This window comes from Cupressus sempervirens, chromosome 6 (assembly GCF_028749045.1).
Source record: "Cupressus sempervirens isolate cs-2001-9-10 chromosome 6, ASM2874904v1, whole genome shotgun sequence".
Taxonomy (NCBI): Eukaryota; Viridiplantae; Streptophyta; class Pinopsida; order Cupressales; family Cupressaceae; genus Cupressus; species Cupressus sempervirens.
The window spans coordinates 217,414,622-217,427,775 of NC_143123.1; positions in this window are offsets into that span (position 1 = coordinate 217,414,622).

The window sequence follows — 13,154 nt, forward strand, 5'->3', positions numbered from 1 at the left end:
GTATATCCTAACTGAATCATTGATATCAAATAGGTGTATTGAGTTGTCAAATTCTTCCTTCTCATTTGATGTAATTTTTATATCTGTGTGTGTCATCAAGAGTTCCTAGTCTTGCCTTGGGTATTCTTCTCATATATTTTAGAGCATCTCATGGAATTATGTTTGTGCTTTACTTTCACCTTTTTGTTGGGACATTATATGTAAGGTGACTACTATCTTGAATTGTTCATATGTGTTCTAGAAGTCAAGAATGATGTATAGATAGGAAAATCCATCATAGAAGGTAATTGTTTCAAGTCACCAACCAAGCTTATGGAGACTCCTCCAAAGCACATGTTGTTGATTGTAAGGAAATGTTTCATTTAATTTATTGTTTATTTATAATAGTATATTTGGCCCTATATATCTTAGTTCATTGATTAGGATGTATCTTACGTCCTCTAATTCTTCCTAAAATTTTGTCAATGCAATATTTTCATTTCTTTAATGGGAAGCCCATGGTCATATAGAATCTACCTTCACTTTTGCATTCAAAATTGGCATACAATTGAATAACACCCATCATCGTAGGGGCCTATATTAAAAGCTATATAGTACGTAGTATAGAAAACTATATTTTTCATGATAATTGTTCGTAATATAAATAAATGAATGTCTTTTTTATCAATAAGATGAAAGTGCCCTTTTTTATAAATTCAAAAAGATTTACAAAGCACCCTATTCAAGTGTAGGCACTGGGGGAAAAAGAACAGGGTTAAGAAAATTCCTAGTGTAGCCCAAGACCAAAGTCCTATTCAAATAATATAAATGTCCAATAAAGGGACTTGAAGAGGGCATACCCCTTTTTACATAAAATCAAGTAATACATAATTTAAAATCAGATTTAGATGCTTTATGAAGCAATATTACATGGATCTCTTTGTAGAGAGATTACATAAATGACATGTTCAATAGAGATGTTGATCTATACCTAGTATTTTATACTATCTTTTGAAATCTTAGAAGCCATAAAGAGCAAACAAACTGATAGTTGATCTTGAGATCACCAATGTTGAACGACTTGACATGCATAACCACAATAAACCTTTCCCCACACTAGATAGAGCTATAATTTGAATCCAAAGTTAGAGAAAACTATGCATATAGAAGTTATCTATTAGAGCCTCCCATAATACCAACATTACCCTTAGAGGGGGGTCTGAAGTAAAGATCTTATTATCAATTTTACAATGGCGGGTAATTGGATATGCCCTACTTACATTGCAAAATTCATTTGGGCGTCAAATAATTAGCAGTAAAGATTTAAGCTTTTATAAATTAAACCTTAAAGTTTAGTTCCATTCATCATTTAAAGTTGAGTAAAGATGTCATAGTTTTAGTCTACTTACCAATATTTGTTATCAGTGGCCATATCTTTTTAGAACAGACATGCCCCAACAATACCCTCTTAGGTTGATTCTTTTGACTACCAGATGACAAAATAAAATGGCTAGCCCTTTAAAAAAATTGATTCCATAAATCATATATTAGGTAGTCCTGGAAGAAAACAGGGCTTAAGCAGCCAAATTGCTCTACTTATGAGAAACAACCAACATAATTTAGAGATCTTAGTTATATTCATTGATTAAGAGCTCGTATGTACGAATCTTGAATTAAATGATGATGAAAGACATTATGGTTCTAAAGGAAAATTTAATACTAAATTGAGACAAACCCAAAAACTTTTTCCTTAAAAATCAATATATCCCTATTCTTTTGTAGAAATATCCTTCTTGAAAATGTTGTTAAGACAAACCCATGATTTTTATTCAGCTTAAGTCGAAGAGCCTTAGCTGACTTTTTAAGTCAAATATTAAAATTAAATTAAAATAATATTTTTCAAAAATTTAAAGTCTCCTATGTATATTAATAGAGCTAGTACTTTGAAGCTTCACAAAATCTTTCAATAAGTTCATTCTATTATCATTAGTATTTATCACAAAGTTTAGTAAAGATATACGTATTCAAAATATTTATCTACTTCTTAAAATGTTCATATTGCTCTTCGATAATTACCACAAATTTAGAAAAGGTATATATGAGATTTCCTTTTTAAACAAAAACTAAAAAATGGAGAGTTTTCAAGAATAAAATAGTGTCATCCACTATTCTCCCCTAAAAGTTGCACACAAGTCCTCAATGGTAGCATGTAGATATCTTTCATACAAAATCCCTTCCTCCTCGAAGTATCTTTCTAATTAGTCCTCCTCAATGGGGTCTAGTAAAACAAAGAAGAAGAGGAGAAATTGAACATTCCTATAATAGACCTCCCTATCCTCACATCGGATCTTTAGTGAAGATGATTGGATATGGAGGGACTGGTTCCCCCCTAATATATAGTATATCATTGTTGGTAGCTAAAGGAATTGTGAGATCCCCTCTGATGTTCATCAAAATTGTGTTGAGACTACCCAATAACTCATTCTCGAATAATTCCTGGTAGAGGCTATCAATGAGGATGTTGTTAGCATACAAATGTCTAGCTACTGCAATGAGCATGGTGACTATATCCAGATTGGAGTGGAATCTATTAGGCTAGTTGATGTAGTGAGTGCCCAAATATTGAAGAATTATTCTCTAAATAATCATGTTCCTTATAGGCACAATTTTCCCTATCCTATCTAGCTTAATTGGGTTGTCAAAAGCCATTAGATGGGACAGAGTAGTGAGCTTGACAAGAGAGTCCATGGCTTTCAAAGTGCAAAATGAAGCCAGCTATTCCCCATTTTAATAAGGGATGAAAAGAGAAAATAAATGTCATTGTTCACATTTTTGTCACCATTTATCCCATCGGAGATAATCGATCAGAGACATCTTCCATGGGATAAGTTATGTGTTTTGGGCATTCAATAGTGTAATTTTTACATTTTTTGGCCACAAATCAGTTGTGCAATTTTGAGCAAAAATGGGTGCACAAAATTGAACAATGCAATTTTGTGCATTGGAGGAGTCACATCGAATGAGTTGGTTACTGTTCATTTGACATTTCATAGGTCGAAACTGTGTGCAATTGCTCTATCATTATAGGCTACAATGATCTTGGTTATTGCTATGCACAGAAGGCAGAAAATGATATAATGATGGGCAATGCCAGGGCTTATCATTATAGGGTATAGCGACCATTGGCAAACAGTGATCACAAAAATGGATCGCATAATTGTAGGCAATATTAGGCTTAAGTGATTTTAAAGTTGCTAAGTTGTGATCTACAACAACAGTCAAGTTCACGATTTTTGCATCTTCGCATGTAGTTAAGGGTAACCCGTGGTTAAGGTGGTGAAGTCTTGAAACACTTTGTTCACTCGTTTGGAGGGTTAAAGTTGCGGTTAAGATTCATGGTCGCAAGGTTGCAATCAAAGAAAATGTTAACTCCAAGAGGCTTTCACATCATCGTTGGGTTAAAAGACAAGAGACAACAAGCAATCGTGACAATGCGATCGATAGTTAAGAGTAGTCTTCGCAGCATCACAGGTCAACATGGTCAATGGAGAATTTAGTTACGAAGGTGTGAAAGCTTGTAGCTGCATCATCGCACATAGAGAAGGTTAACCTAGGGTAAAGGTGGTGAGTCTGCAAGTGCTTTTGTGCAACATCGCATGGAGTTAAGAGTGATCTAGGGTTAAGGTTGTGAGGTGGCAATTTAACTTTATCACACTGTCACAAGGTTAAGATATGAGTTAAAAACTTAAGTCATGACGTTGCAAAATGAATTAAAACAATTTAGTTAGCAGCTAGCGTGACATTGCAAGGTTTCATCTACAGTTAAGGTTTTCAGTTGCAATGTCACAAAACAATGATAGCAGTCATCCAAGGTAGTGTTTGTGATGTCACTTGATCAAAGCATGTTTTGCATCTAGCGATTGCAAAGGGGTGACAAAGGTAAAAAGGGATGGCCTTGCAACATCACAGGGAAATAAATGTTAAGTCATCAGCTACTGTGAAGAAGGTAGTTTGATGGTCATCGCAAGGTCACAACGATTAGTGGATTGAAGTGATTTCAAGCTACAAAGCATTGATACGACATAAATGAAGGTGTTGTTATTTTGCAAGGTCATGCAGTTAATAAAGATAAAGAGTTATGTAACCGCGAATAGGTGCAACATTGCAAGTCAACAAGGAGAGGAAGAGTAGGTGAGGTAGCGAAACATTTCAAGGATATGAGGCCACATGGAAGAATTGATTATTGAATGATGACATGGTTGACCTAGCATGGTCGTGAACATGAAACCAAACAACTCTTTGATGGCGAACAAGTCCTTTTGATCATCTACAACCACCTTTTAGTGTTCTCCATGCTTGGTGAATGCAAATTTCCTCCTACCACCACCATGGTTATCCATCTACCAACTAGGGCAGTTATGGCCACCATTTCTATCTCTTCAGGGCTCAATTTGCATGCAAGATTAGATTTTATGCATGGAGATGTACATCTGATTAAACTTCCCTTCTAATTCTCAATTATTGCTCTCTTTTGCATTTTCAACTCAATTCAATGGTTGAGTTGGAGTTTCAATTGTAAACATTAGAGTTATGCCTTAACTCTATAAAAAAACTATTGTAAATATGTTTTAGAGGTTCTTCCTTATTCTGTCATCTTTATTTGCAATAGCCTTATGCTTTGCAACTATATTCCTTGCCTTACATTAATGAAAGAGTTGGTTTCTTACCTCTTCTTACCATTCATGATTATGTGCATATTCTTGCCTCTTTTTGAATGTTTCTTTTTGGCTTCTTTAGATTTATATGTTGTGTTCAAACTGTTAATGATTGTTTTATTGTGAAGACGTCTTTCCTTTCAATGTTTAATCAGTTCCAAACCTACATGCAATTTCTTAGAAGGTAGAATAGAGTCAAGACTTGTGTATTTGGCTTTTTTCATCAATGTATTGTGCATATAAGGGCAGAGTTGTAACCATTTCAATTAGGTGCATCACCTCCTCTGGATTAGATTAGATAGTTTGATTTCATGAATTTCCTTCTCCCATTTCCTTTCAAGAAGTAGTTAGATGTACCCTAATAGTGAGGAAGTTGGCCTTCTCTAGAGACTCAATCTCATTGTTCAAGTCCCACAACTTGGACATTGTTTCCATATTTCACAAGGTTTCTTTTAGGTCAAACTTCATGAAAGGGTGCAAACTTTTGTGACAACAATTTTTGGTACACCTAGTGGGATAGATTTAGATTCATAAGTCTGCTAGCTAGCTAGTTTGAAGATTCGTTCACTGAGAAATTACGTATTTTTCTCAGTGTCATTAGCCTCCAGAGGCATTCTTATAACACCATGGCAACTCTACACATCTATTGGTTTCAGTAGACCAATGTTAGAAATAGATAACATTGAGAGGGGGGGGGGGGGGGGTGGTGAATTAGTATTCTACAAACTTTTTGCCCACAACTGAATATTGTTAATTACTTTATAACTTGCATATGAAAGTAAACCAACAATGTTGAATAGTAAATAAATCATAACACCATTATTTGTTAACTAGGGAAACCCTGGCCAAGGTAAAACCCTAGTGGGGATGATACCCACTAGATGATTCACTAAACAATAGGATCATGTTAAGGATATTGACATTGTTAGGAGTCTATGAAGTACATATAGTGTCATGAGTCCCTGTTAGGAGACTAGGCCTTGTTAGAAGTCTCAACCCTATTAAGAGTTGGTAGAATAAATGCAATGTATGCAAGAAGAGTCTATTTCCCTAACATGCAATTATATAATTCAGTTCTTCATAAGAATAGATATACATACAATACTTGTTGTTTGTTGTACTTTGTACTTGTTCTGATCATGCATAAGAATTTATATCACATAAGGCTCACAATAGTTTGCATCATATAACACTTTCTCATTTATCATAGATAACACACTTATCTTTGCAAGATAAGATCTTTAGTTATACCTTGCATAATTACAAAACTATGCTCAGTCGGCCTTCATGTGTTCACACGCTTTACATAATATAAAATAACTTATGGATTAATATCCACATAGTTGTCTTGTCATAACTTAGTAATTATTTCATAACCAAAATAATTCCTAAGGCTGTACAATCCAATTCTCTGTTATGCTCTATTATGCACTGTTAAATACTTGTTACCATTTTTTACGCCCTGCCAAGATTCAAATTTCAAGTGTTTTACCCGCCAACGACTAGTGTGCAGAGTTATTATTATTTTAAATACTCGATCAAACCTTATAATATGTTCTGCGGCCCGCAAGTCTTCCATCGTCAGATCTAAAGAATATCTATGGTTGGCGCTATCTCGCCATGGGAAGTTGCACAGTGGATACGTTAGCGACATAGCGCCCTTCTGTCGCGTGTCCGGTAGGTCCCAGACATGCCCTATCAGATATCGACAAGGATTCGTCAGACAATTGGCACGTGGCCAATTCCTATTGGCTATACACTGAGAAGCCATATCTATCTTGCTCGTCGTTAGATCAGTTTAGATCTACGGCAGGCGCTATCTCGCTATGGAGAACTGCGAGAATTTTAACCATAGCGACATAACGCCCTTTCGCCACATGGACCAGGGGGCCAGGTCTCGCCAAGGTATGTGTGCCAAGGATTGCCAGGTGTCATTTGAGTGTGGTGCAGTTGCCGAGATGGCGCCACGTATGATGGGCTCGGGTAAGAACAAGCGTAGTATTATGATGAGTCTTCACGATCGATTTCAAGAAGATCGATGGTTGGCGTTATCGCGCTATTGAAAGTTGCACACTATATACCATAGCGACATAGCGCCTCAGTGACACATGTCAAGTGGGCCCATGTTATCTCGTGAACCTCAAGGATGATGCCAGGTTGTGCCAGGTAGATACCAGGTGTGCTGACAGTGTTTCGCGGGCCTAGAAGTTGAAAAGCAAAGTGTGGAACACGACGAGTCTCCACAATCATCAGATTAAGAAAGATCAATGATGGGCGCTATCTCGCTATGGAGAACTGTCATAATTTTAACCATAGCGACATAGCGCCTTGGTGACACATGTCTCGCGGGCCCAGCCAACGTTGACTGTTAAAGGCTAGCGGTTAGTGTAACCGTCGTAGCTGGAGTTGGAGGAGTTGGCGCGATTAGTGATGAAGAGATGGTCAACTATGTAGGACTTCCACAAGGTGGAAAAATAAAAGAGGCTGTTGGTCCATGTGGTCCATCCTGCTTACAAAAACAGGTTAACTCGCTGAATCTGTTGATTCACAACCCAAAAAATGAAGGTAATTGATTTTGTTGTGCGATCTGATCTTCATGATCGATTCCAACTACCATGAAATGAATGCAGAACGAGAAGAACACTCCACCACCCATCTTTTGATCCATCTACCAGGTTAGAGCGAAGTTATGGCGCCGTTTCTATCTTCTCAAGGCCCTGTTCCAAATCATTGTGTCTGGATCTGCATCCATATCAGATTTCCCCTTGATTGTTCTCTGCAGAACTTAATGGCAGGTAGTTGCGAAGTCACTTCAACTAGAAGAGATCTCAGTTATGCCTGAACTACAAAGGCAACTTTTGTAGATTTTGTTGAGGTCGGAACTTTCTCTAGCTTTTCTCTGCTGTTGCTCTGTAATTCCAGTGTAAATTCCCCTGTGCCTCTAAACTGTATGATTCTCTATTTTATCTCCTTCAGCCATTGGTATGAAAGTGCAAGAACTCTTTTCCTTCGCCATTGTTTTGTGAAAGTCTGTAATCTGCATGATTGTATCTATGTTGGCTTGTGAATGGTATAAAAGTGAATCTCTCTTTCCTTGTGACATTCATCTTGATCATCTTGATCTGCATGTGGTTATTTGATTAAAGCAAGTCTGAATGTGTATATCCTTAGTTTCATTCTGGTTCAATAGTGCATATATGGATAGAGATTGGTCTGAACACTCTATTTTGGTGCATCGCCTCTTTAGATTAGGCTAGGTAGATTTGTTTCATGCTCTCCTTCTCCCTTTTCCCCTCCAAGAGTAGTTAGGTGCACCCTGATAGTAAGAGGAAGTCGGCCTTCTCCGAAGATTCAACCTCACAGTTCAAGTCCCACAGCTTGGAGGTTGTTTCCATGTTTCACTAGGTTGTCCTCATGCATAGGCTCTGGACAAGGGTGCAAACCTAAGTGACAACAATACCCACACTAGTATTTTTACCATATCTCATGCCATATTGTTCGTACACATCTGCGCACTGGTACACATCAACATGATACTGTAATGAAGCTTCCCTCAACTATGCATGAGCTAACTCTCAATGATTCATTTGTACACTTTTGTTCACTGTGTTGTTGCAATTTGTCTAACACTTACACAATTTTCTAACTCTAAATGCATAAATGAAATGTTGAATGTATGTTTCCATAAATGACAACCATTAAGATGTCTATCTGACCATATTGCTAACAATATCCCCCTTTGGCATTGATGGCAATATTTGGGAAAATTTGCTAAGTCCCAAAAATGATGTCATACACAACAAAAATAAATAAATGCAACTGCATAGAATTGCCTTCAAAACATAATAATTTTATCCATGTTTTGATGGATCATTACATTCTTTATCACTCCTTTACATTGATACATACATAAGCTCCCCCTTACATATACATATACGTCTATAAAAATTTCCTTCTACACAATACTCCCCCTTTGACGTCAATGGAAATGGTATCAAAAACTATATACAAAAATTTGGGTTTGTTGTTGATCAACCTGTTAATTTGGAGAAACAATCGACATACACAACCTTTAGTCTTTCTATCTCTTTCTTCTAGTTCTCCTTTAATGACTCTGAGATACTAATTGGTGCACAAAATACATAGGATGCCACTTCAACTACACTCAAGTCAGTGTAGGCAAACTTTTCATAGGAAGCCTTAGATTTAAGACATTCCTCAAGTTGCCTCTGCAAAATGCTAACTTTTGTTAGGATAAACCACGGACAGAAATAAAAAACTACATGCAAATATAACCAATAACAGAAAAATAATAGAACACACAGAAATGAAAACAAGGCACCAAGATTTAATGTGGTTCACCCCAATTCCTGGGCTACGTCCACCAAACAGCAAGTCCGATCTTATTACAATCCAATGATTACAACCTGATTACAATCCGTAATCCCTTACAGCTCAATACCGCCACAAGAACCAATTTCATATCACAACATAATGAAAAATACCCAACCCTAAGCCCTTTTTATACAAGTATTAAACCACTTTAGGGTTATAACATGTCGGCCATATGTCGGCCATAATATGTCGGCCACTGCCCAAAAAATTTTTTCAGGGCGATGCCCCGAACCCCATTATTTATGAAGTATGTACAGTACTTTCCTGATCAGTCACCACAATCTAACAACTTTTGACGACAAAATTTATTTAAGACTAGAGAATATCATTGTTGCTCTCTCTTTATCAGATTCCAAGTTTCTGATCATATCATGTATCTTCTCCACTTCTGCTCCATAGTCTTCAAGTTTGGATTGCGGGAGTTGTAACTTGACAAAGAGTATTTCAAGTTCAATTAACTTACCTTTAATCTGACTCTCAAAGTTTGTAAGGTACTTGTATGACTATGCACATTGTCCATACATTCTTTTCCCTCAATCAATATGCTTTCTCAATCCCTTGATGTTTCCATTAAGTGCCTTCAGATCATTTCACACATTGGTGCACATTGTGTTAAATAGTGTTGCATCATGTTTTACCTAAGCTTGCACTGAAGTTACTTCTACTAAAGTTGTGAATTCCTTATCAAAGGTTTTCACCAACTCCACAACCTTCAAGTACGAGTTTGGAATAACTACAGTTTTAGTAACTATCTTCTGCATTCTGTCCAAGACTTTAGTTAATGTCTTCTCCAAAGACTTTACTAATTTATTTTTCTCAAGAAATTTACTCAATGTGCTCATCAAGCCTTTCTGATCTTCATCATATGATGTCAGTATTGTTACCATTGATGGACTGGTTGCTGATGCTACTATTGTCGTCACTGGAGTTGTTGCAAGAAAGAGTGGAACTACTTTCAGTTCAATGCTCTTCTTCTCTTCCTCAACCTTCATCTTATCTTCTGCTAACCTTTCTTCTTCTTTCCTTGATTCCTCCTCAATTATCTTCTTATCTTCTTCTTCTCTCTTTCTCTATTCCTCTTCTTCTTTCTTCTTTTTCTCTCCTTTTTTCTTCTTTGATTCCTCTTCTTTCATTTTCTTCTTTGCCTTTTCTTTTTGTATCCTTTCCTTCTTTACTACTTCTGCCTCTTTCTTCTTTTCTTCTTCCTCATCATCAAAGCTAGAGTAAGTAGTAATATTGCCAACAATGGCTTGGCCAAATGTTGCAAGAGGATTTTCCTTTGTATCCACAGTTATGCATGTACTATCCACTTGTATGGAATCATTACCCATAGAGGGTGCCTTTTGTGTTTCCTCTGCTTCTTCCTCTTCTCTAGAAGGTGCATGTACTTGTACATATACATGACTCTCAGGTTTAGACTGTGCCCTCACCTTAGGCACTATAGTCATCTACTTTACAATTGCCTTCTCATTCTCTTTCCTAACATCTTCATAGTTGCCTCCCATCAAAAGGATTGCTCTTCTTTTGTTCCTTGGCAAGGGGTCAATACCCTTTAAAATTCTATTAGATTCCTCTTTAGAATCAACATCACATAGTTTATTTATCATTGTGATCCTCATATTCATATCTTCCTTTGATATTTTGCTTTTCCTGTTTACAAGCCTATTATATAGATCCTTTGGTATTTTATTTTGTATATTCTCAAGTCTTTTGTTCCTGAAAATCATGTTCCTTACGATGGCATTTTCTAACTGTCTTCTATCCATATTACTATAAAAATCATAATATGTATTGAACTATACAAAATTGTCACCATTAATAATTTGCATGTTAAGGTTTGCTACCTTTGGCTTCCATGCTTTCTTTCCAGTTGTTGTTCTTCCTTGTTGCGCATTTTGGACTATTGGTCTATCTACAGTTTCATCCTTTGTTTCCTCAAAATCACTAACTTGCATTGTTCTTCTTCTCTTTCTAGGTCCGTTGGTGGTCTGCTTGACCCTTTTCTTGGTTGTTGGTGCAAGTTCGTTCTTCACCTTCACCAATATCTTTGATTTCCTTTGTGCAATAGATGATTCAACCTCTAGCTGACTTCTAGGTTGATCACTTCTTGATCTGACTTGTTGTACTGGTGCAACTACTGCATATGGTGCAATTGGGCCTTACTCAGATGGTTGTGCTACAATTACACCCTTTGAAGGTATCAAAACTACAATGGGAGTTGTTGTCAACGCTTTAGTTTGTCCACTAGCCTTCATCTCCAATGCAATACCTTTAATCTCATTAAATTATTCTTTTGTCATGCCTAATTCCTTACGAATGGGATCCATCTCTTTTTCAACCTTTTTCTTGCTTTCTTTGTTGTATAGTTCTAAATGAACTATTCTCATATGCACCTTATATGCACCTCATCTAGGGCACTCTATATCCTTCTTAGATTCAAGAATAATATATGCATACCCTTTTAGGAGCTCTGCACTTATCTCATATCCCATAGGTTCTATAATTTTAACTCTAGGAATTACTGCTTCGATGCAAGTGTTGTTAGTTTCCACCATGAAGCATATCCCTTCCTTGTACTTCTCTACCATGGAGGGAGGTATCCTATACCTTAGTTTCATCTCAGACTAGAAGTTATTCATCATCCTATCAATTTCATCATCTCTGATATTTTTTGGCTTAAACCTGTAGCATTGAGTCACCAACTTCATTGCGCACTCATTGCTATCCCAACTTATCAATCCAAGAAACTTCCTTGTAGCATAAAATAATGTATGAGTCAATAAGGACTCAAATCTGAAAGCTTCATTCTTTGTCTTATTAATCTTTGCAATGTTGTACAACAATTGCAATCTGATAATTCACACAAATTAACCTTTCTTGCTTGCATAGGCATTACATAAGTTGCGTGCAAAAATCCAACTAGTACAAAGTTTACCCTTGATCCATAGTTCAACTTGTACCCTAATATCTTGGTTAACAACTTTACTCCTCTGTCCTGAATGGAGTCTGCCTTCATGTTCCTTCTGTCAAACTTTGTATTTAGGTTTCTCTCAACCATCTTCCTAACATTTTTCTCATTAATAGGATTGTAACCTTCATTACTCAATCCTGTGACCTTGTGAATTAGGTCATTGTTAATAACAATCTTCTCATCTCCTAACCAAAACATATCATCATGTACCCTACTCAAAATGATTCGGGTCTAATCGTGGTTGTTCGATTGCGTATAAAACATATACTTTACTATATTCCAATTTTATAGGTGCACATACTCAGACTTCAAGGATAAGTCATTGTTACACATCTTTCCCAAGTCCTCATGAATCTCTTCATCACCTATGCTCTCAATATTATAGTGAATATAACTTCTTATATCCTTGACATGCAACACATTTTCGAAAGCTTACAAAAATGTGCCCAATCGATCATCCAATAAAGAAATAAATGGATGTTTCTTAAATTCATATCGTGGTCTTTCACTTACATCATACACATTTTGACTTTCCATTTGAATTGTAATTGAAAGTACTGGAAAAAACTAGATTCAAACTTTGCCAAATACCTTAAAAACACGATTTAGGGCTTCTGCAACTTTTCGCTTCTCAAACTTCACACTTCCAATCAGTGTCAAATGTCTCTTCAATTCACTCAAGACACTTCACATAAAAAAATGGTACATACAATCTTGCTTGCGATCCTTAAATCATTTCAAATCGCACTACACATTAAATGCATATCTACCACATATTGAAAGAATGTCTTTGTACACCAATAAGCTTGATTTCTCAATTCTTGCTCATTGCGATCATTTCAAGACTTGTGCACTTGACCATAGCTTACTCACTATGTCCTTAACCTCTGTTAACTGCGCAACTTTCAACTCTCTCTAACATTATTTTTGGCCAACAGATGCCCTGCCACAACTAAAACTACTTAATTCAGGTAGGATGAGTCACAAACGATCTATGACTTCATTATCTTATCAGGGGCATCGAAAAATTGTTCCTCCAAAACTGTATAAGAGCTTTCTGGATCTTTAGATGTCACAAATGCTTCCTTGAATTC